We start from the raw sequence: 26,133 nt of genomic DNA on the forward strand, positions 1-26,133 counted from the left end.
TGCTTCTCTTATCTTGAAGCTAAGCCTGAAAATGTGACTCTGTGCAAGGCCACAACCTTCCAGGGTCTATGTTACCTCATTTGTCAAACAAATATGTTGAAACAAATGGTTTGCAGATCCCTGTAGCACCAAGATTTTATGACTGCTATAGTCTTTAAATTGTCCTCTGAACTTCAGTCATTTAGATTCTGCCAGCATGAATTTTCCCTAACAAGGCAAACAACTTTCATTTTTAGTATTTTTATTTAGGTCAGCACACATTTTATATTTTACTTGAATAACTGTGTTTATGATGCACAAGTTATAATGTTCTAAAATGAAAAAATAAGCTTCATTTAATTCAAACAAATGATAAATGAAACATAAAAAGGACAACAAGAACAACAAAATATAATTGAGTCCTGGTTAGATGGGGTAGCCTAAGGATAGCTGAGTCACAGGACCAGTCTCTTTTTGTTAAAAAAATTTAAGAACACAGTTTCCACATGACCCAGCAATCCCCCTACTGTATATCTACCCAGCAAACTCAAAACATTGCTTACACAAAGACACATACACCCTCATGTTCATCACATAGCGGTTAAAACATGGAAATAACCAAAGTGTCCTTCAGTAGAGGATTGTATAAAGAAGATGTGATAAATATACAATGGAATATGACTCAGCCATAGAAATGATGACAGAGTGTCATTTATGACAACATAGATGGACCTTGAAAAACATTATACTAAATGAAATAAATCAGAAAATGCTAAGAACTATATGATCACACAGATAGTTGGGACATAAAACAGACTCATGGACATAGATAAGTGTGAAATGGTTACTTGAGGGAGGGGAGTAAAATGGGACAAATATGTGGTGACAGAAAATGATTTGACTTTGGTTGATGGATACACAATATAATAAACTGTAATATATATATTACATATTTCTATCTCCCTCGCAAGGGGAGATAGAAAACCAACATGTAGTCTCTCTTACCAAGAGAATCCAAAGTTTTGGAGGACAATGGAAAGGGGAATGAATAATGGAAGGGTAATGAAGAAATTAAATCATCACTAGTTCCATCACTCGTGTAGTGATTTAAATCATCACTAGTACCATCACTGGTATAGATACCATTTTCTGGGAACACCTCTGTAACTATTAAAAGGCGGTATTACCTTTCCAGACTCAAGTCCAGACTGCTGAAGCACTGATAATCTTTATTACTCCCTATCTCCAAGAAGCCATCTCAACAATCTTTCTAATTTACACAGCTCTTGTCTTGTTGTCTATAAGCCAAAGGAAAATTCCATGAACTTTGAGGTGCATTTCCTAGGTTTCTTTATTTCTATAGTGTTGAAAGTACTGATGGGAATGCAAATTAGTACAACCATTATGGAAGAAAGTATGGTGATTCCTCAAAAAATTAAGAATAGAATTACCATATGATCCAGCAATCCCTCTACTGAATATCTACTTCAAAAACTCAAAAACATTGGTATGTAAAGACATATGCACCCCCATGTTCACCACAGCATTATTCACAGTGGCCAAGACATGGTAACAACCAAAGTGTCCCTTGGTAGATGATTGGATAAAGAAGATATAGTACATATATATAATGGAATAATACTCAGCCATAAGAAATAATGACATAGTGACATTTATGGCAGCATGGAGGGATCTTGAGAACACTATCCTCAGTGAAATAAGTAAGTCAGAAAAAGCTAAGAACTGTATGATTTCACACATAGGTGGATATAAAATGGAGACTATGGACATATAGAAAAGTGAAGCAGTTACCAGGGGGAAGGGAACATAAAGGAGGGGGTGGGGGAGGGGGTTGGGGGAAAGGATGTAAAGAGGGACAAATATAAGGTGACGTAAAGTGATTTGACTTTGGGTGATGAGTACACAACATAATCAACAGTTCAAATGCTATAGAAATGTTTACTTGAATCCTATATACTCTTACTGATCAATGTCACTCTGTTAATTTTCTAAATAAAATTAAAAAATTAAAAACAAAAACAAAGAAAAAAAGAGTATATATAATATTTTTAAAAATCTTTATCGAGGTATAATTCATACTCTATAGGATTCATCTTTTTAATATATACAATTCAATGGTTGTAGTACATTCACAGAGCTGTGCAACCATCAACATGACCTAATTTGAAAACATTTTTACTTCTCAAAACGAAATCCTATACCCATTAACAGTAACTTCTTACCATACACTTCTCAGCCTCAAGTCCTGGGAAACCAATAATCTACTTTCTGTCTCTACATTTACATATCTTATACATTTTATATAAATAAAATAACATGTGTTCTTTAGGACTGGCTACCTTCTTTAACATAGTTTTTCAAGTTTAGCTAGGCTATATATAGTGTACATTGGAATGTCATTTTTTAAAATACAGTAATATTTTAATATGTGGATATATCACAGTTTGTTTAGCCATTCATCAGTTGGACAAAATTTAGGTTGTTTCTACACTTTGGATGAATAACGTTGCTATGAATATGTATATACAAATTCTGTGAAGACATCCATTTTCATTTTTCTTGGGTATATACCTAGGAGTGGAATTTCTTAAAGATGTACATTTTTAATGAATAGCTCATTTTGAATTTATCAAAATATAATTTTGAAGTCAGGTAGCACAACAATAAAATAGATCCTGGTCTACTATTTTTATTGTTCTACTTTAACTTTTCTGTTATTTTCTATTTTTATATGCTAGTTATATACCACAAAATGAAATAAATAAGAAGCAACTATCATCAGAACATATTAAAAATAAGAGAGGACAAAATAGGTAACCTAGATACTCTTCCAATTCTAAACCCAGGAACAAGTATTTTTTAAAACTTGAATGTTATTTTTAACAAAAATAAGATTAGGCTATGCATATAATTTGTATTTCTCAATCACCATTGACATATTTCATGTCATATGATAGTTACTGCATTTTAATAAAAACTATAATTTCCTTACATTGAGGTACCATGATTTATATAACCAGTTTTTTATTTTTTCTGTTATAGACAAAGCACAATGAACATATAAATCTTATAAACTTGAATAATCTCATTGAATATTTTTTGAGAAGTTAGGTATTTGGGTCAGATGATGCCTATAATTGGAATTTTAATAGGCATTGGTCAATTTTACCCCAAGAAAAATTATTTCATGTCACATTCCCACTTTATAAGGAAAGAGTGGGCTGATGTCCCTGTGGCCTCACCATTGCTTGATGTTATTAAGCTTATATTCTGCCAGTCTAAAACATAAAATATATTTTACTTATATTTACTCATTAGTACACTTGAATAATTAAAACAATTTTTACTGGCCATTGATATTTCTTTTAAGAAAATACAGTTCATATAGTTTGCCTATTTCCCACTAAATAATTTACGCTATTCTCATGGATGTGTTTACATATTTGTAAACACATATTTACAAATATGTGTTTCCACATTTTTTATTTGTTATATTCCATATTTGTTGAGAAAAATGCGTTAACTTTGTCATTTTCCATAAACATATTTTACATTTTTATGTTGTTGTTTTGTCTCTTCATTACTTCTTGACTGTACTATTGTTTTCCTATTAAGTTGAAATGCCACTTTTATCCTATGTTAAATCTCTATTTTGATTTCTTTCTAGACCGTACTCTATTCCACTGATCTCTTTATTCCTGAGCCAGTGCCAAAACATTGTAATTACTTAAGCTTTATTAAAATATGCACTATGCACTACCATATCAGATTGGACAAGTTCTTCATTTTCAAAAAATGTGTTAACTATATTCATGTACTTATTCTTACAAATAAACAAAAACAACTTGAATCACTTAATATTTTTCTCTAAACTATATGCCATAGACATTATTAACAACATTTAATTAGTATAAAATGTTTTGATTTCTGGAATATAAAATGAAACAATTAATTTATTGGTGTTAAACTACAACAATAAATCAATGGAATTATTTCAGTGTACATTTAAATTTGGATGAAAAGCTAGCTCTTGATTAGGAAAAAGCAGCAACAACAAACCAAAACAGAAGGAGGCTGTGTTCAAATCTTAAAATATTCAACTGAATGCATAATTACTCTAAGTAGAGAAGAAAATAAAGTTATCAAGTCATTAAAAAATACATTAAATTCCAAATGAATTAGAGAAAGTAATAAAGTTATTTGGAACTGCTATAGAAATTCTGTTTTTAAAATAACCAATTAAACTTATCCAATAGGTTCACTTGAAGATTAAATTAAAATATGATTATAATATGAGAAATTTATAGTTAAGTAGCATTACATTAATTCCATATTTTTCCTAGTGCACTTTAATATGTTTTTCTTTGCTATTCTTTGTATGTACTTATCTTCTCAATAAAAAAAATATAATGAATAATGGAGGAAATGATGGGTAAATGAAATTTTATTTTCATTATAATTAGATTGCCCATCTCCAAAAATCTTCCATCTTCTTAAATCACTACAAATTAAACTCTAGTATTTCTTTTATTATGAAAGTTCCATATCAAGCATGTTAATCTTTTCTCAGGAAATCTCTGGACCATTTTGATGTAGCCATGTTTACCCAATCTGCGCAAACAATATGAAAACATGACTTTTCAGGGGGTCTACATGAAATAAGTCTTTGTCTTCTTGAAGCAACAGTAATTTTTGTCTATTTTTTCTTAGTCAAGTGCTTCATCTATTCAAGTGCAGAAATTCTGCATTTCTCCCTACAGCTGATCTTGGAAAATCAAACCCAGCTCTTGTCTGACTATACCCAGGATATTCATTATGTTTACTGTTCAAATTTGTTTATATCTTCTCTCTTTACTCACAAGCTATGGGGTCCTTGGGCAAATCACTTCATCTCTGCAGTACTCTGTTTTACCTGTAAAATGAGGAGTTGAGTTAGACAATCTTTCAAATTCCTTTTAATTCTAACATTCTGTCACTGTATTTAATATAGTCACTTGATTTTCTTAGTACTATTTAATGTTGATAACTACCAGTCATGGGAAAGATGTCTGCAAGGGGTCCTACAATTTAAAATTTTCCATTTACAATGTCTATTGGAATGCAATCTTCATAGACAACCCACTTTTCTCATTGGTTCACTGTAATCTCTTTCAAGAGAATGATCACAGGAATTCTACCATACCACCAGATTTTCATAAGTCAATCTAAAAACAATTTGCTCATCAGAAATTCCAGCAAACTGATTCTCGGGAACAAAGATTTTCTACCTTGATTTCACATTTGTTTTCTCTAAACAGTATATATTTTTTTTGGTTTCCATTCTATTACTTATATTCTCATTTGTTTCTTGTTGACTTGCTTTTGTAAAGAAAATCACTTTCAATTTAGTCTTCAGAATGTTCACATTCTAGAAGTTCCCTATTCCTCTAAATTTGATTTTATTTCTAGCTTAATTTTAAAAGTAATATTACAATTCTTAAAACATGGTTAAACATATATTCAAATTTTACATAAAATTAAAAAAAAACCATAAAATACTTTTTGTAGTCATTTTGTGACTGCTGAAATGACAAATTAAAAATGAAAAGAACCTTGTAAAAGTGAAATGGAGACATGTTTCCTGCTAGTGAAAGTATACATTGGTATGGTTTTTTTGGAGGGATAGTAAGTAATTCTATATGCAAAGCCTCAGGAGTTAAACCAAGCAATTCTGATTTTAGGAGTGTTCTGTAAGGAAATAATTAAAAATAAGAAAAAGGATAAACATTTCACTATTTATAAAAGTCAAAAACTAGAAAAAACTGAAATGTACACAAATAGTGGCTTGGTTATGATGCAACAATGCAATTATATGCAGACATTAAAATTATAATGTAAAACAACATAAAATATCACGGGAAAATGTTCATTCTAAAGAGTAGAAAATGGCTGTATAATAATGTGTAGAGTAAGATTCTATTTCTTGTAAAAATGCATATGTATAAATATTTATATGTGTATCAGAAAGTAGAAAATACCTACCAAAATATTAATACTGATTATCTTTTGGTGAAAAAATTATAGGTGAATCTTTTAGTTACTTTCAAATTTTCTGTAACTTAAGTGTCTAGATTGTGACTACCCATATAATCAGACCTTTTTGGAAACAATCATTTCAATGATTCAGTAAGTACATATTTTAACTGAATCTAAGTAAATAATTGCATAATCAATTGTTGATTTTTTATTTGTATTGAAGAAAATGAAAATTAGTTATAATGATCAATAAAGAAAATAAGAATAAGATCATCTATCACTTCACACCTCTCTTTCTGTCTTAGGTCACCAGGTCTTCCAAGCATTTTTTTTTTTTTACAAATTGTAATAATTATATTCATTAACTTCTTACTTGGTTTAGATTTGCCCACCCACTCAATTGCAAACTCCATCAGAGCAGAAGTTCTTTTCTTTTTGCTTCATTTATCAAAAATCACATTAAATTGTTCAATGGACTAGTAGAAAACCAACAAAAGTTACTTAAGTTTTATAACATCTTAAAAATCAAAAGTCATTATATCAGTCAGCTTGTTCCTGTAACCTATAATGACTCAAGGTTGGCAAAATATTCCCTGAGCCTAACCACTTGGAATTTATACAATCTAACCAACACAAAAGCAAAATGTACTATATCAATATCCACTGTACTTATGAAAAACAAGACAACCAATCCTAATGATTTAAGGAAAGTTCATCTTCACCTGCATTGCCCATTATTTGTTATGCCTTTAAAAGATTAACTCTGATAAATCTGCCATAACCAAAAATTTGAACTCCAAATGTAATTAACCAAATGGCACCCCAATGTCATTTAGGTGAATGTTAATGGACAGGAAATTCATGCTAAAGACATTTTTTTACTACTGAGCAAAGTGCAAGTGCATAATTAAACACTGTTTTGGGTGGTGTCCAATAGGAACAGTTTAACTCAGAAGAAAGAAATACATAATGCCAATTGTTCAGAAGTGTATCTTTGATTCACCAATAAAGAGAAGCTTCCAAAGCAAATTAATAGTGTAAGAGACACATTTTTCAAACAAAACTTTATAAATCATTCTTATCTAAGTAATCATTCAATTTCTCTAAAAGTCCTTCTAAAAGGACTTTATAATGGTCAGCTCCACAGTAAACTATTTTCTATAGCAAAATATGATTCATAGTAAAAAATATTCTATTATTTTAAAAATAACTGATAGTTTAGCTTTCTCCATCATTTGGACTAGCCTTCCTCCAGTGAGTCTGAATGAACAAAAGGTCATCATCTTTTTTTTTTTTTTTTTTAGATTTTATTTATTCATTTTATTTTTTTAGAGCGTGAGAGAGAAAGAGAGAGAGAAAGAAGGGGGAGAGGAGCAAGAAACATCAACTCGCATATGTGCCTTGACCCGGCAAGCCCAGGGTTTCGAACTGGTGACCTCAGCATTCCAGGTTGATGCTTTATCCACTGCGCCACCACAGGTCAGGCAAGGTCATCATCTTCTTAAAATATAAAAGCAAACACAACTCTAATTGCAAGGTCAAGAAATTGAAACAAAAGAAGTCCTCATTTTTCCTTTGAAGCTACTCTCATCCCATAGGGTCTACGAATGAGTAAGCTCTCCCCAGGCCAAGTCTTCAAAGCAAAAAGTGAAGTGGAAAGTTACTCAATCATCTGGCAAATTCAGTCAGTGAGGCAAGCCAACCCAGATTAATTAAAGATTTATTTTATTATCTATTTGGCTTATGATTTTTCTAAGAGATTAAGTATTTAAAATTCAGTCTCTAGGTAAGTATTTTTGTTTTAAACTTTAAGAGGGAAAAACATATCTAGGATAGTAACACCCAACTCTTATTCTCAAATATAATTTAAAAAAAATAATGAATATAACCTTAAGTTCTTTAACAATGGAACATCTTAAGTCATAACCAGTATACAAGAGTGCTTATTGCAAAAGATTCCTAAAATGTCTATTCCCTACTGGTTTATAACTGCCAATAAGACCTGGCTTGCATGTTGAATGCAAAAAACACAGAAGTTTCCGGCAGAAACATTTATAATGCTTAAATGTAGCTGTGGGACCATTCAGCCTCAGCTCAAAGGTTAGAAGCTAACATTTCAATAATCTGCCTAATCGTTGATGGTGAATCACTGTAAAAACCCCAATGATGTCCTGGTACATGGGATAAACACAGGAGAGCGCTACTATAAAATATAACTTTGTGAAGATATAACAATGAAGGCTCATACACCAATGGTATATATGGTTCACTTCAGGGCTTACAAATTAGTGCTACAATCCATCAATTTACATGGACTTTAGTGGGACATTGGCCATTAAAGAGATCTTTTTTCCCTAATGATTCTGAGAAGGTCAAAGGGGTAGTATTTTATTCTTATTTAAAGACAAACAACATTATATTTTGTTGAATAGTTCAAAGAATTCTTTTCTCCAAAAATGCCAACGGCAGCTCTCAGCCAAACAAAGGGTTTAATTTCTCTTTTCTGAGATACATACAAGTATTAAACCATCAACAAATGTAGGCTATATACTGAAGATTCCATTACAATGAAACCTGCTACCGAGAGCATCTATTTCTCTGAGACAGAGTCCCAACTTTAAATAGATGGCAAGAACCTAGTGGGTTCAACAGTCTTTTTCCCTTTCTACATTTTGGGAAGTTTTTGATCAATATCCAAATCCTACTTATTTACACATGAAGGTAATTTATTTCAGACATTCAGTACTGAAAACTGGCAGGCTACGGGTCAAATTGTGCACGCAAATATATTTTCCAGCCAATAGTCTTTAAGACTGAATTTCAAGCTTTCAGTTGGACGTATCTCTTTGGCTCTTCAGAAACTCCGCTTTTTCTGCTGCCTTATGCTCAGTAATCTGGAAGCTTTTTCACGATGACATTATCTACTCTGCCTCTCCCGGTTTGTTTTCCTAACTTAGTAGAGGGCTTCACATGTGTCAGTCCTCTCCCACCAGCTTGTTACCAGCAGGAAGTTGATCTCTCGGCCCCTTTGAAACTTCTCCCTGCACGTCAAGCTCCGAATTGAAAAGACTGCCAACAGCTGGGTATGTTTCCTAGGATGACGATAGTGAATTCTCGACTACTGTCATGAACTGGTAAGATTCCACTCTCCTCCGCATTTAACAATAATCACAGAGTGTTTGACAGGGCTGATGTGGCAGATGCTGCCAGGACCCAGCCCACATGCCCTCCGATCCCTTCCCCACCTTTCACACATCAGTTCCCCGCGTGCTTTCACTCCCAACAGCTACACTTGAGATTATCTGTGGGAGCATCATCAGATACCACATCACACTGGCTCCTTTGCCCCTGGTTGCAATGGCTCTGGGATATATCCTATACTAATTCCAGAGCTCCCCAGCATAACAGGACCTAAATTATTCTCCAGGGCACTTTTCCTGACACTGTTGTCCCTTTGCTGGTCTCCTTTTCTTTCCAGTCTCACTCTCCCAACTCTTCCTAATTACTTTCTCCCAATCCTCATCATAAGCTCTGCATCAGTTCCCTCCTTAATGACAGCTCATTTCCCAAAGGAGGAAAAAGTAAGTATAACAGGTGGCCAACCATCTAGAGACCTTGTAGTGTTTCCATAAAACAAAGTGACTCAAGTTGGGACTTTCCATTCTTTTTTTAAAAAATTTTTAATTAAAAAAAATTTTTTTTTACAGAGACAGAGAGAGACTCAGAGAGAGGGATAGATAGGGACAGACAGACAGGAATGGAGAGAGATGAGAAGCATCAATCAGTTTTTTGTTGTGACACCTTAGTTGTTCATTGATTGCTTTCTCATATGTGCCTTGACTGTGGGCCTTCAGCAAACTGGGTGATCCCTTGCTTGAGCCAATGACCTTGGGTCCAAGCTGGTGAGCTTTGCTCAAACCAGATGAGCCTGTGCTCAAGATGGCGACTTCGGGGTCTCAAACCTGGGTCCTCCGCATCCCAGTCCAACGCTCTATCCACTGCGCCACTGCCTGGTCAGGCGGGACTTTCAATTTTTAAGGGCCCTCAGTACATAAATCACTTACACAAGGATGCTTAAGGTTGACAGCACAATGACTCATCAAATGCAAGCATGGTATCCAGCAACAGGTACTCCATGATGGTGTCAAATTTCAATAAAATGCAAAAATTCCCATTGCTATCAATGAATTACGGAACATATTACAAGTTCAGCTTTTAAGAAAATTTTACTAAATGAAAGAATTAATTGACAAACTGAAATCTCAAACTTCAACATGGCTGTGAATTTTAAATTTTGAATTATATTTCTGATACTTTGGTTTTGAATTTGTTACTTTTAAGAATTCCCTTTTGGCAAAAGCAGAATGAATAAATATTAATAATGTGGAAGACCCCGGTTCAGGCACCGGTGTTACAATTTTTTAATACATGAAGTATTTAAAGACTGATGAGACAGTACATTATATCTGCATGGTAATTTAGTTCAGAAGTTCACAATTATTTTATTTTCAATATTAATTGCTTTTGTCTCTCAATAAATGACTCTCTAGGAAGTGGAATTCAATTTCATTCATTTTCAATAATCGAGATTGCTTTGAACCCGCTCAATAACTCTCAGCTCCGCTTGGCCTCTCGGATGTATTGCTGGTGGTAACACATAAATAATGTTTTCTTTTCAGATTCCTAAGCAGAGCTGGCCTTTGGCAAAACGGCTAACTAGACACAGTTTGTCTCCAGGCTCCCAGCCCTTTTACATGGCTTCTTCAGCATCTACAGTTCCCCAGCTTCTCAGATTTCTTATGTTGTTATCACTCCTGCTCTCTTCTCCCTCCCCCCCACCCAGGGCAAGTGATAAGAGAAAGTTATTCACACACCTGAGATTTATAGCCTCCTTGCTTTTGCTCATCCTGTGCCCTCTGCCTGAAGTAGTTTCCTGCCTATGTAGCCAAATACACTAAGGCATGAACTCGGGTTCATATCAAAGACTACCATCTCTGCAGAGCCTCTGCAGACCTCCCAGGGAGAACAGCACAGGGCTGCCTCCTGGACGCCTTCGTATTTCTCCCATGCTGCTTCACCTCGATGCTGATTTAGATAAAAGTCTTCACATGCCTTTCTTCCCTACTATACCAGCAGCTTCTCAAGGTAACAAATGACAAGCCATTGATTCACATATTTCATGTAGTGCTTAGCCATGTTCCTTGTCAAAAAAAGAAAAAAAAGTCTGCATGAATAAATAAACCAAAGAATGAATTAATAAGTGAGCGTTAAGGTTAAGAGCGGCTTGTCTATGGTTTAGTGGTCCCATGAAACTACTTTAGGTTCTCCAACACAGGTTTCTGCAACTCACCTCAGAGCCCGTGACTATCCACAGATTCTAGCCCCGATCAAGCACTGGCGCTGTGTTCCTGTGGACTCCCACGGCGCCCCCACTAGACTGAGAACTCCTCAGGGGCAGTGACAATGGTGTGCGCCAGGCCCAGTCCAGGAGCTTGAGTCATTTCTGCAGAGTGAACGGGATCGTGGTACTCGGCAATCTCGCCGCTTTTCCTTCCCAGAGTTTCCATTTCAAATGATGATAAAAAGCAGGATGCTTCGTGGACTACTGGGTTAGAAGCCACACTGCATTTCCATGAGGGAGACAGACAGTAGCTTTACCCGCAAACTCTAACTTTGCCCTACTGTCCTATTGGATTCAAGGACTCGACAGAAGCTTTGAAAGTTTTTACCTCCAACGCCCAAAGCAAAGTGGTTTCCAAACTCACCTATCAGCACTCCATCAACATTTATGGGACACGTGGGCTGTATTGATTGGCACTGGATTTCTTTTTATCTATGGGCAAGTCATGTTCAAGACTATTGTAAGTGTTTCCCTACATAGATCGCAGGTTCCTAGAGGAAAGGAACTCTGACTTTTCCGAAGCTGGCTCCCAGCTGGGATGGCAGCAAAATGCTCCGCATCTGGATCCTGGGGACAGCAGCCAAGGATGCGACTCTATTCAGAGGCACTTGCTGTGCAACTGCTCAGCACAGGAAGCGGCGTTTGGATTAGGAACAAGGTGAATGTAAATAAAGCCCCATCCGTACCCCCAGAGTGCTTGCAATCTTGTCAGGGGAAAAGTAACTTACAGATGAGTAACTTTATTGGAAACAAAGGGAATTATAGCAGTTTTTCTTAAGAACAAGAAGCTCAGTGTGATAGTGTAAAGGGGTTGAGTTTAACTTCATAATTTATTATATATTCAAAAAGTTGGGAAGAGTTTTGATAGGTGTTTGGTCTCCTCTTTCCCTGTAATCAAAGAATGTCCAGGAACCAGACCCAAAAGTGTGCTATCTGACCTGGTCCTTATGTTCTTCATCGTGTGTGTGTGTGTGTGTGTGTGTGTGTGTGTGTGTGTCTGTAATGTCCACCCAATAAATTAATCACCATCACATCCTGTCATCAGCCACACTCCCATGTGTCCCAGGGGTGTTGCCATTTATTAAATTATATTAAATTATGCGTGCCTTTATTTGCTTAAAAACTACAGTATCTCCTTTTTTTTTTTTTTTTTTTTTTTTTGTATTTTTCTGAAGTTGGAAATGGGGAGGCAGTCAGACAGACTCCCGCATGCACCTGACCGGGATCCACCTGGCACATCCACCAGGGGGCAATACTCTGCCCATCTGGGGCATTGCTCTGTTGCAACCAGAGCCATTCTAGCGCCTGAGGCAGAGGCCACAGAGCCATCCTCAGCACCCGAGCCAACCCTGCTCCAGTGGAGCCCTGGCTGCAGGAGGGGAAGAGAGAGACAGAGAGGAAGGAGAGGGGGAGGGGTAGAGAAGCAGATGGGTGCTTCTCCTGTGTGCCCTGGCCAGGAATCGAACCCGGGACTCCTGCACACCAGGCCGACGGTCTACTACTGAGCCAGCTGGCCAGGGCTCAGTATCTCCTTTGGACCTGCTTAGTTCTTTTTGCCTTTCCTTATTAAGGCTACTTCCCAATTTTAATTAGTTTTAATGTTCAGCTCTGAACTCATGGTCAAATCAAGTAGGAATGCCCCGAAACTATAAACAGTAAACAAGCCAATACAAGTTGAGTACAGGCAACCTAGAGAAAGGTCAATCTCATTGCTTCTGTCTAGTCTTCTCCCTCAGAACCTCCAAGTTCTACAATCTTTTCTTTTTTTCTTAAAAAAAGAAAAAAAAAAGACTTTCATATCTTACTGTGGCCCTATACTTTCTACTCCTGGCTTCTTTATTTCTTGTTATGCCCAAGAAATCACTCATTTCTTTTCTTTTTCTTTTTCTATAGGACAGCATGGAACTACATTTGGTTTGAGGGATAGATGCTTTAGGATAAAGGTATGATTGTTACTTTGCAACCATCGTCACTATGTTTCCCGGAAGGAACTTCCTGCTAACCTTCAGGAAAACACTTGCAATTATAATCTAACCCATTCCTATTATTGTACTGTTCGCCATCCAAAAACGTTTAGATATTTCTTACCATACTTGATCTAGGAAAAGCTTGTCTGTAGGGTTGCCACAAAATAGGACAGAATACCCAGTTAAATTTGAATATCAAATAAATAACTAGTAACTGGGTATAGATGTGTCTCAACTATTACATGAGATATTCTCTTACACTAAAAATGTACCTATATGAAATTCAAATTCAGCTTGGTGTTCCAGTTGCTAAATCTGGTAACTGTACTTCTTTGTATCTCAAAATTGAGTTTCAATGAGCCTGTAACAGAATTTGGGAGGCAGTTTTATATGATGATCAAGAGCGGAGGTTCTGGAATCATACATAAAATAATTTGCATCCTGTTTTTTTTTTTTTTTTCCCATAGCGTGATAATAATCAGGGCTCCTTCCAAATATTCTGGTACTCTTCTCTTCAGTGTAGAAGGGACAAATTCACTTCCACTGTCTAGTTTAAGCTGGGTGTGGCCAATTAGCTTTGGCCAATGGAATGGGTATGGAAGTCTTCCCTTGATGATCGTGGAACCTCCCTTCATTTGGATCCTGAGTACCTACAATATGCAGGTGTCTTATCATGGGCCAGTAGTATGAATGACAAATTCATTTTTGGGGACTAAATTAGCAAAATTTATAAAATAAGCTAACTTTTGTAGGAAAGGACATTGAATTTAAAATCATTAAGACCTACACTTAAATCTTAACTTTCTGCTTATTCACATTGTGATGTCTGGCAAAGTGCTCCACAGGGCCAACCAATAGCAGAAAAATGGCTTTGATGATTCTCTGTCAACTGAAGATTTACTGAGCATTGACTGCCCAAATTGGTTTATACTGCGAGGGACACAAAAAGAAGTATGATACATCACCTCATCAATGGCAAAAGCAAGACAAAAACACAAGAACTACAGCACCTTTTTGGGACTTACCACATGCCAGATGCAGTTCTAAGCGCTTTACAAATATTAACTCATCTTATTCTTGCAATAACCCTTTGGGATAGGTGCTGTTAGTATCCTCATTTTATCCATGAGGAAACAGGCACAAGGAAATTAAGTAGCTTACTGCAGGGAATTGAGAGTGTCCATTGTAAAGGTTTGGTAATGATATCAGAGCTACTGAAAGGGATTGGTGATGCCGAGATAAGGAGCGTCAACCACAATGTAAATCAACACATCACTTTTTCAATTGATGTAGTTTTAATTTGGGGGATGGGGTGGGATAGGGTAGGATCAGCTGAGTTAAACAGGGGGCTTAGTGATTTACTGATGCTCCCTACTTTCCTTATAGACCCTCTCTTTTTTAACCCTGTTCTTTCTTAAATTAAACCCACATTTCCAATATTCTTTTGGATATTTTTTATGGTTTGAGAACTCAGATGTCTTACGTCCACAAACAACTCATTTCCTCTCTAGTTTCTGCTTCTAATAACTTCTCCATTTCTGTGAATGGAACCATCACTAATGTAGTTACCCAAATTTGAATGACTGACCTTCAAGTCTTCCTGCTCCCCCTTCTAACTGTTCTAGGGTATGTGTATTTTTTAAACCCTTCAAATGCAGTTAATATACAATATTATATTAGTTGCAGGTGCACAACATTTATATAACTTATAAAGTGATCACCCTGACAAATCTAGTCGCCATACATAGTTATTACAAACTTATTGACTATACCTTATATTGTACTTTACATCCCCGTGACGGTTTCTATAACTGCCAATTTGTAGAGTGTATTTTTCTATTCCTTCCCCTACATTTACCCTTTCCACACCTCCTGCCAGTCAGCTGCTTTACATTTTCCTTCCTCTTATTTCTACTCCTATCACAGCATCCAACCTTCTTACCCTACCTCTATTACCATCCTGTTCTAAATATATTTTACTTATAGCTGCCTGATTTTTCTTCCCAAAGGGCAGCTCTATCCTACTTGCCTACTCCAAAGATTTACAAGTTGATTTTTGCAAATAACTTAATCCTCCTCTCTTGCTTCTCATATTTCTATGCACTTACGATTCAAGGAGGCTGGACTCAACTTTAGTTGTTAGACATGAAGCATCTTTAGACAGTTCTTTGAAAGTGTTTGCAAGCTTCCTGTTTCCCTTTCCTCATAACCCTCAGGCCAAGACCTGTCTTTTATTGTGAACACTCCTTCTCTCCCACATTTACAAATAGAATCTTCACAAGGATAATCACATCTTTCTACTCCTCCTCCATATATGTCCTTTATCTGTGTGACTTACCATCTCTGACAAGTAGTTTAAACTCTGCTCTGCCTCAACACCTGCTTTCCCCCTGAGATGATGAAACATTGCACTTAAAATTCTACTCCTTCCTTTGCTGCGACCCCACATGCAAAACCCTATTCTACTTTGGTTAAACACAGCACATCAAAGATCCACAGTTATCTCTGTCTCCGCCCCCAAAGCATAAATCCACAAGGTTAACAAGAATGGGAGAGGAGACAACGGCGGATGATAGATGTCAACAAAACTCTAGTAGCTTGAAAACATATGGAAAATTTAGCAGACCAGGGGGAATGAAAACATTAAATTATGAGCTCTGTCAAAGAGAAGTGAATGGTTAATAAGAACCACACCATCCCTGGCCGGTTGGCTCAGCGGTAGAGCGTCGGCCTAGCGTGCGGAGGACCCGGGTTCGATTCCCGGCTAGGGCACATAGGAGAAGCGCCCATTTGCTTCTCCACCCCTCCGTCGCGCCTTCCTCTCTGTCTCTCTCTTCCCCTCCCGCAGCCAAGGCTCCATTGGAGCAAAGATGGCCCGGGCGCTGGGGATGGCTCTGTGGCCTCCGCCCCAGGCGCTAGAGTGGCTCTGGTCGCAACATGGCGACGCCCAGGATGGGCAGAGCATCGCCCCCCGGTGGGCAGAGCGTCGCCCCATGGTGGGCGTGCCGGGTGGATCCCGGTCGGGTGCATGCGGGAGTCTGTCTGACTGTCTCTCCCTGTTTCCAGCTTCAGAAATATAAAAAAAGAAAAAAAAAAAAAAAAGAACCACGCCAAATTATATAACAGAAGGAAATGTAATCATAGTATGTGGTGTATTCCACTATAAGTTATATTTGCACAAATATATGTATAATATAGAATATTGATTAAGTTAAAATTGTGATTTAACTATACTGGAAAATGGGTTTGGGAACTGAGAACATGAATATAATAAGAAATATTTAAATCTATTCTTTCTATAATAGGATTGTCAGTAAATGATTTCTACGATTGAGCCATTAAAAAAGTATAAGTAAGTAAATTAGAAATATTAGAATAAAGAAGACTGAGAAGTTGAAAATGGTTGCTTTGAGGAAGCAGGAATAACCGCTGGGAAATGGTAGAGCACGGAATTGCTGTTTGTTCAAAGTCGTGTAGAAGCACTTGACTTCTTGAACTGAATATGTGTGAAACTTTTTTCCTCTAAAACAATGCCACTTCGCTCATGTGTGACAGAACGTAATTTAGTATTTCTGAAATCATGAGCCTTTTGAGAAGTAGCAAATTATCTTAGGAGTACAAATTTATTTGTGAGTCTTATCTTCAGGATTTGACCTTGTATAAAATAATGATCATTTAATATGACTTTAGTTGTGAAGGTCATGAAATGTGTCTCACGTGCTCAAAGATGGCTAAGCCTGTGGAAGTGTACATGTTACCTGCGAGACCCCCATCCACAGTCACAGTCTGGGAACGGAGGGCAGGGAGAATTTTCTAGGCTTGATTCTTCCGGTCAGGCCAACACACCACCTAAGTCAGGGGTCCCCAAACTACGGCCCGCGGGCCGCATGCGGCCCCCTAAGGCCGTTTATCTGGCCCCACCGCACTTCTGGAAGGGGCACCTCTTTCATTGGTGGTCAGCGAGAGGAGCATAGTTCCCATTGAAATACTGGTCAGTTTGTTGATTTAAATTTACTTGTTCTTTATTTTAAATATTGTATTTGTTCCCATTTTGTATTTTTACTTTAAAATAAGATATGTGCAGTGTGCATAGGGATTTGTTCATAGTTTTTTTTATAGTCCGGCCCTCCAACGGTCTGAGGGACAGTGAACTGGCTCCCTGTGTAAAAAGTTTGGGGATCCCTGATCTAAGTGCTGCCAGTTGAAATTCTGTGAGCCTAGGAACTCACCATCCTTGCTTGGCATATTCTTTTCCACCTCTCTGAAATGCCCTTCCTCACTTGCCTAGAAAACTCTTACTCAGTCTTTAGAATCTGGAGCGAATGCTCCTTCTTCTATGAAGATTTCCCTCCCCAAATAGCAAATGATGTCCTCTTTCTATTTGCTTGAGTATAGTACTCATAACACTAGGCACAGCCACTTACGGTCTTTGAGAGAAGGAGCTGTATCTTCTTTTTTACTTAGTGTCAAAAATATTTAGCAAATGAAAAAAACATAGGTTTTTAAAAATGAGGCAGTTCTTATTAAATACCTGAAATGTTCAGTAATTTCTCAGGAAATTATCCACAGTCCACCATTAGCTTGTATCTAAAAGTCCAACCAATGTGAAGATGCTGAACTAAAATAATATGCCTCGACTCTTCACACTAACTAAGAGGCATGTGACACAGACAAATACATCAACAGAGTCAAAAAATTCATGGTATCTACTTTTGCTTGTATGAATCTCTCAGCCTGTTCCAGAAAGTCTACTAACTCTTTCACAGCAAACATCTTTATTGGAAAAAGAAGGGTCAGAGTGGTGGAAATTAGTGAGGGCAAATTGCCTGTCCAAATCATCCATATTCTACTTAATTCAATGCTGCAATTCTTGAAACTCTAAATCAACCTCTGGTGGGCCTTTGACAATTCTGAGTCAAATCACAGGAATGCTACAGTCTGTGGTAGAAGAAGACACATTTGTCCAGAATTGGCAAAAGGACGTTTCTTAATGAGCCTTTGCCCACTCTTCCAAAGCTATTTCCTTTCTCCCAGTTTCTAGTATCTCAGTTCTTCCACAGGCATCTCTAAGGAGTCCCACTGTTCATTTGAAGCTACTTCTACCTGGCTTCACTCACTAGACTTTTCCAAATCAGCTGAAAACTATGCCTGGTTGTATCCCTATACCAGAAACAACTATATCTAAGCTAAGTAGAGAAGAAATGGCCTTAGTTTCTTTTTCTGCAGATGTATCTTTTTTTTATTCCCTGAAGCTAAAAAAGCATGGCTGGTGAAAACACATCTATCCAATAAAGAGTAACGAAATCTGAGAGTAAGTGTCTTTGGCCAGTCAACCTGCCAGTTTTCTGCCACCGCCAAGAGTAATCAACACATACAGAATGTGTCAGAAATGTAGACACACTTATAAACATTAACAACTTGAGTGAATATGTATAAGCAAAACTTGTACAATGAAATAAGCCCTTTGACATCATAACAGTACATCCCATCAAAATATCACCATTCTGCTTTTACTGACATATTAACATATGTTGATTATGATAATCCACTGCCCTTCTCCAAATATGCTGGGAAAGTGGAATTCATTTAAGTAGGATATTATATATTGGGTGAGGGGAGGTGGAGCTACTCTGTACAAAGTATTTTCTGCAAGGTATAACTATTCATTCACATCAACATTGTAAGAAATCCAGATGGAGAATTTAAATGGCCCAAATTACCAAGTTAACTATTTTTCAGTCCTGCATTTTTTTTCACTGTGCAGACAATATTTATATCATGTGAAGAGATGAAATGGATAGTGATCCTGCAAATGTATAAAAAGCAGAAAAACCTGCATAATTCAGTCCAGAAATGCTGGCAGGTATCACAGTGCAGTGAGAAGAGCAGGTGTTGAAACCCAAAGGACCTCGGTTCAAATCCTTTGAGCCTCTCAGTTTATTTATCTGCAGAAATAGTACAAACACAACAAGAGCCACTCTACCGAGCTACCGGAGGAGAGCACCTAGCATAGGCTTGATAAATAGCGGGGATTACTCCAAAATATACACAGCTCTTCATTGTAGTTCATCCATGTACACACAGCCTCAAGTTACTATGGAACATCATGGTCCTTAATGTTTACTACAGCATCTTCCATAGTGTGTGTGGAGACTGGATAAATCTTCTAAAAGCTCTTTTTTTCTTTTTCCACTAGGTTCTTTTACATAAACATTTTTAAAAAAAATCACCCCCCAGCCTTTCCTTTATGGATGGCACCCCCAGCCTAATTACATAAGTACCCGATGGGCTGGAACACTTCCAAAAGGGCCTCTGAGGAAAAACAATCTGAAGGGTTTTCTTCCCCGCCTTTTGTAATTACATAATTACTCAGCTGACTAATATGAGTCACCGTGTGCCATTCTAATCTCCCAGGCACAAAATAGTTATATTATTTTCATTGGAACTACCTAATTACCCAATGGATAGCAATAACTCCTGGGCTCTTTTCAGTAAGTAATCTGTAAAGCTCAAGGCTGAAATTCCTCCAGAAGTCTTTGAAAATAGAGGAGGACTTAGAATAATGTTATCTTTGGCCACATGAGACACCGGTGAGCTCTTGGTGACATGAGTGGTACAATGATACATCACAAATAAATTTAGAAAAAAAAGGGTAAGACTCTGAGCATGAGATAAGTTAATGAGGCAGATTCTCCCTGCTGGGTCTTAAGACATATGGGTTCTGGAGGCAGAACAGCAATGGTTGAGTGCACATATCTGTTAAAACAAAATTAGTAAGCATTCCTGATATATGCATATTTGTTTATAAATCAAATGCCTCTGCTATGGTTGACCCTTTATTAACTATATATTAGCAAAGCATATTATCTTTTGATAAAACTTAAATATTTATATTAATAGAAATGACAGTATTTTTCCACATCCCAATTAAAACCTAGTGTACCCTGTTTTGGATAATATTGCCTTTCAAAATACCAAACTCTCCAGTATGTTATAAAATTAGTCTGTGATTGACCTGTAGTAGCTCAGTGTCTATTCATTTAAATAGTTTAGGACAGTGCCTATTTTGAGTCTTCTGTTCCTTTTTTTTTTTTTTTTTTTTTGTATTTTTCTGAAGCTGGAAACGGGGAGAGACAGTCAGACAGACTCCCGCATGCGCCCGACCGGGATCTACCCGGCACGCCCACCAGGGGCGAAGCTCTGCCCACCAGGGGGCGATGCTCTGCCCCTCCGGGGGCGTCGTTCTGCCGCGACCAGAACCACTCTAGCGCCTGGGGCAGAGGCCAAGAAGCCATCCCCAGCGCCCGGGCCATCTTTGCTCCAATGGAGCCTTGGCTGCGGGAGGGGAAGAGAGAGACAGAGAGGAAGGGGGGGGGGGTGGAGAAGCAAATGGGCGCTTCTCCTATGTGCCCTGGCCGGGAATTGAACCCAGGTCTCCCGCACGCCAGGCCGACGCTCTACCGCTGAGCCAACTGGCCAGGGCTGTTCCTTTTTTAAAGAAACAGAAAGAAAATCACACAAGCCTATGAACCCATTAGTCTACCCAGGATATTTTCTAGCGACTCTTCAAAAACCAGCAGATTCAACAGTCTTCTCTCCATTCCTCTCCAGACTTTCTTCTTTCATGAATTTCCCATGTGGCCCCAGGAATGGTGAATTTATGAAAGCCGCCTTCTGGCCTAGAGTCTAAAGGGTTGGGCAGACTACATGATTTACAAAGCCACCATGCTGGCCTATGCCCTTGGTATGATGGATTTCTAATAAAAAGAAATCTTTATATAGCCTAGCTATTAAATAGCTAGGTCTAATCAATGTTAAATCTGATCAAGTCATTTGCCAATGTATAATAAAATACTAAGTCACATTCATAAAGTCAACTGTATTTAGAACTGTCCTCTACAGGGCATATTCATTCAAACAGTTTTAGGAAAAGGCTACATTAAATTTTATTTTAGAACTAATAAAAATATTGAATCAAAAGAATGTCAGAAGCTTCACTTTGGGCAGCTGAACCCAGTAATATGCTTGTAATTTTCCAAAGTAATTATTCATTAAAGTCCATGCCAATGAAATTTTATATTCCAGAGAATCACAGCTCACATTTTTAAAGATTTTAAAGGTATCATAAAAAATTAATCTGAAAAACTGTTCAGTCAAGTCTGACTCTTCCGGTACATAAACCAAATCATACACTGTAGTAGATAGAGCAAGACTGAAGTCGTTTTGACAATTGGACTCAAACAGAGGCCCCAAACAATGAACACAAAGAATCAGTACACTGCCTTGGAGGGAGGCAGCTCTGGCTTTGAATGTCTGGAAGGGAGCCAACAGGCTGTCCATTAACTTAAACCTCTCAGATACCAACAGTTACTTCATTTTCTCTCTTGGAAGAGCCTCCTGACCAACATCCTCCTGCTCCATCTTGGAGCCCTCATCTTTCTCAAATCTGTTAATTAGGGGAGAGAAGAAAATGAGGAAATCTAGGAAGCTTACCGACATGCCTGTCAATGGAGAGCACCTAACTCTTTCTTCCCACCTTGGAATTGTAAGATTCTCTTTCCTCCATTTAATAGCTGGGCAGGTTGCTTTTGCAAGGAGGTACTCTACTTGGGCTTATCTCAACTTTTTAAACCAGTAATATCCTACAAACAGACGTGACATCTTTCTTCCTCTCTTCTCAGGCCTCTTGGTACCACCAAACTATACATTACGAATTTCTGAACTTTGTCTTTCAGAAGTCATTGGTTATATTACATTCCTCCTTATAGAACAAAAATGCTTGAAGGATTTCAAGTGTCAGGTTGATGACTCCCTTTCAAGTTATAAACTGTCAGAAGCAAAAAAGGAACTTCACTGAGAATAATGAAGATGGGTAAGAAGAGCTCGGACTGCTGGATGGGTGAAGAAATGGTTCAGAGATTCCAGGATTGTTTTAGATAGTGGGTTGACTGTTGCTTCCTTAGTCTAGATCCCACTGTGGCTAGAGAGAAGTTTTACAGAGTCGTAGAATATTTCTGTAACACTAGAAAGACACTTACTTATATTTATTATTCCTTCATTCTGCAAAAAGTAGATTGCCTACTATTTTCCAGACACTATTTACAGGGAATCAGAGACACAGTTTACTCACTTTCTCAACATATTTCAAGTATAAATCAGGCATGGGCTGACCACACACCATGGACCCAAGCACACAGAATCTTGATGTGCCCATTCAAGGCTCTAATTATTATAGTTGGACCTGAGAGGCGAGAACTTAGGAATTATTGGGAGCTTTAAAATCTAGAAAAATAGCCTTCCTTCCTTCCATCATTCTAAAATGCATTTGATGGAACACTGGGCGCTGAGGATACAACAGTGGGGAGACCCAGGTGTGTTTCCTGCTCAACCCTTACAAGTTGACACAAGCCTAATTTCTCATGTTTTTTCCAATTGGGGAAGAAGATATTAATATGAGAATCACACAAACATCTAAAATTGCAACTATCATTTGTCCTTGGTATATTTTTTTCTCCCAGTTTTATTAAAGTGTGAATAAAAAACTTTGCAAATAATGTGATTTTTTTTTTAAAAAAGGTACATAAAATGATGATTTAATATCTGTATACATTGTAAAATGATTATTACAATTAAGTTACTTTATTACCTCACATGGTTACCTTTTTTTAAAAATGGTGAGAACACTTAAGATCTATTCTCTTAGCAAATTTCATTGTATACAAAACAGTATTATCAACTAGTCATTATGCTATATATTAGATCCCCAGAGCTTACTTGTTAGGAAAAGTTTGGACCCTTTGACCAACATCTTCCCATTTCCCTGCTCCCTAACCCCTGGCAATCACAGTTCTACTTTCTGGTTCTTTAAGTTCAACTTTTTTGAATTTCATATATAAGTGAGACCATAATTCTCATTAGTTCTTAAAGATGAGGTAGAAAGGGCCATGAGGGCATTAAACAGAAGAATTTGGGTCAAAGAAAAGTGAAGAGTCTATTAAGAATTGACTGATGCCCTGGGTCAGGGGTCCCCAAACTTTATACACAGGGGGCCAGTTCACTGTCCCTCAGACCATTGGAGGGCCAGACTATAAAAAAAAAACTATGAACAAATCCCTATGCACACTGCACATATCTTATTTTAAAGTAAAAAAACAAAACAGGAACAAATACAATATTTAAAGTAAAGAACAAGTAAATTTAAATCAATAAACTGACCAGTATTTCAATGGGAACTACGGGCCTGCTTTTGGCTAATGAGATGGTCAATGTCCGGTTCCATATTTGTCACTGCCAGATGTAACAAGTGATGTGACGTGCTTCCGGAGCCGTGAGGCATGCATCCCACGTCACTGGAAGTAGTACTGTACGTGAGCGATGCCATGCTTTGCGTCTCTCACTGGCCACCAGTGAAAGAGGTACCCCTTCTGGAAGTGCAGTGGGGCGGATAAATGGCCTCAGGGGGCCGCATGTGGCCTGCGAGCCGTAGTTTGGGGACCCCTGCCCTGGGTGGTTTGTTCAGTGTATGGAGTGTCAGCCCAGCATATGGACAAACTGGGTTTGATTCCTGGTGAGGGCACACAAGCAAAGCAACCATCTGTTTCTCTCCCCCTTTTCTTTCTCTCCCTGATCCCCTCCCGCAGCCATGGGTTGATTGGTTTGAGCATTAGCCTCAGGCACTGAGGATAGCTTGGTTGGTCCCAACCAGCAGCCTCAGGTGCTAAAAATAGCTCAGCTGTGAGCATGGTCCCAGATGAACAGAGCATGGACCCCAGATGGCGGTTGCCAGGTGGATCCTGGTCAGGGCACATGCAGGAATCTGTTTCAGTACTCCTTCCCTCTCACTTAAAAAAAAAAAAAAAAAGACCAAAAGAGTTTTGTTCTGTAAAATTCTTCCCTAAACTCCTTTACCTTCTGTTGACTCATTTTCATTTACTTTAGAGGATTTCACTGGACAGAAATTCTAATTAAACAAAGAGAAGGGAGAGTGCAAACGGTTGTCAGAGTGTCAGCTCCCAGGCCGGGAGGGCCTGCACTCCATGACTTCCGCACGCACATGGTTTCTATTAAAACCATCGAGACGTACTTCTGAGCGGCATCAACCACTCGTTTCCTCAGCGAGCCACAAAATCAAGTGCTATTAATTCTCACCAATATTCCTGAAATGATTGCCTTTTATTGTATATGTCTAACTTCCTACCATGGTCTTGAGGTTTCCTATGCTTCTGACCCATGGGCAAATCTTTGCATCTTAGGGAGCGTGCTGAGTGGTCATAAAACATTCAAGGCTGTCTTCAGTTATAAATCCTAATATACTATTCAGATACAAATCATCTTGAGGTAATTGTAATTATATCTTTCTTTCTTCTTTCTTTCTTTCTTTCTTTCTTTCTTTCTTTCTTTCTTTCTTTCTTTCTTCTTTCTTTCTTTCTTTCTTTCATTCTTTCTTTCTTTCTTTCTTTCTTTCTTCTTTCTTTCTTTATTTCTTTCATTCTTTCTTTCTTTTTTATAAAAAAGCATGTAACATCTACTTTTTCTTCCTTCTCCCAGCACTCCATTGTTGGAATAAGTTTTCTTTCCGAAGAAAAACATTCTTTCAAATATATTAATACATCACTCCAAGGTTTTCTTTCCTTCCTCTCTCTTCTTCCCTCCCTTCCTTCCTTCCTTCCTTCCTTCCTTCCTTCCTTCCTTCCTTCCTTCCTTCCTTCCTTCCTTCCTTCCTTCCTTCCTCCCTGCCTTCTTTCCTTCCTCCCTCCCTTCTTCTCTCCGTTCCTCTATTTCTGTTTCATTCCCAAGGCCTGTTGAGAGCATTTTTTTAAAAATGTTATTAAAAAGCACATTACCTTTTACATCTACTGTGACCATTCCCAGGTTACAAGCCTCTGAAGTGTGCTTGGACTGTTGCCAGGCATATTTATTACCATTAATAAATGAGTCGCTGGTGTAAGAATGCAAATTTTATGAAGCCCATGTATAAATGAGCCTGTTAAGAATGACCAGATACACATTTGGTGTGACTGCTAAATAATTGCATCATACCAGTACAGCCTGTGAATTCAACACTAGAGAAAGAAACGGATTCAAGTTATGTTAGAACTAGTATTTGTCAAAGCATGGCTTTGTGAGTTAAGGCCATAAATAAAAGGGGGGACAAAAGAAAATGATCAGGCTATAGGAAGAAAAATGTGGAAGCTTAAGCTTATCACAGGAACCTCTTACCCCTGTGGTCTCTGATGGTCACTCCCCTGATGTCACATTGTTATATGATGAAGGCACATCCAACTTATACAACTGCTCTTACGTTTGCAATGTTTTCATCTGGGAAGACAGGTCTTGGATGATAAACATCTGGAGTTGTTGCTATACAAGCAACACACTGACATCAGAATGAGCAAAAAGTGTCCAGCGATGGGGACGTGGTAGTGAAAAAGATAGATGTGAACTTGGAGCTCAAATGTTAGGTGGGAGTGGGCATTTAACAACGAATCATATAGCGGTAGCGGATTATATTGTTATAATTGCTTTGAGTATTAATAGTTCCCGTCAAATGATATAAACCAGAATTCTTCCCAGTGACATTTTCATATAAAAATGTCTTACTGAGTCAGAATGTTCATTTGCTGTCATTTCTCTACGCTGAGCATGAAGTGGTATCTTCAGCTAATAAGGAAGGGCTCTGATCAACTAGCCATGGGGAGAGCCCAGAGCAGACACAACGGCATTCTGCAAAGCAAAGAACTATGTAGCTTA

The 26,133-nt window shown here is 37.7% G+C and overlaps 1 long non-coding RNA gene across 1 annotated transcript in view; it reads right to left on the reverse strand.

The window, feature by feature from the left end:
- Positions 1 to 26,133, reverse strand: part of LOC136314629 (uncharacterized) — a 352,194-nt gene that overhangs the window by 109,903 nt on the left and 216,158 nt on the right. The window contains exon 3 of the long non-coding RNA XR_010727342.1: positions 4,860 to 4,912. This is a non-coding gene — a long non-coding RNA (uncharacterized lncRNA). The remainder of the gene's footprint in view (positions 1 to 4,859; positions 4,913 to 26,133) is intronic.

Source organism: Saccopteryx bilineata, chromosome 10 (assembly GCF_036850765.1).
Source record: "Saccopteryx bilineata isolate mSacBil1 chromosome 10, mSacBil1_pri_phased_curated, whole genome shotgun sequence".
Lineage (NCBI taxonomy): Eukaryota > Metazoa > Chordata > Mammalia > Chiroptera > Emballonuridae > Saccopteryx > Saccopteryx bilineata.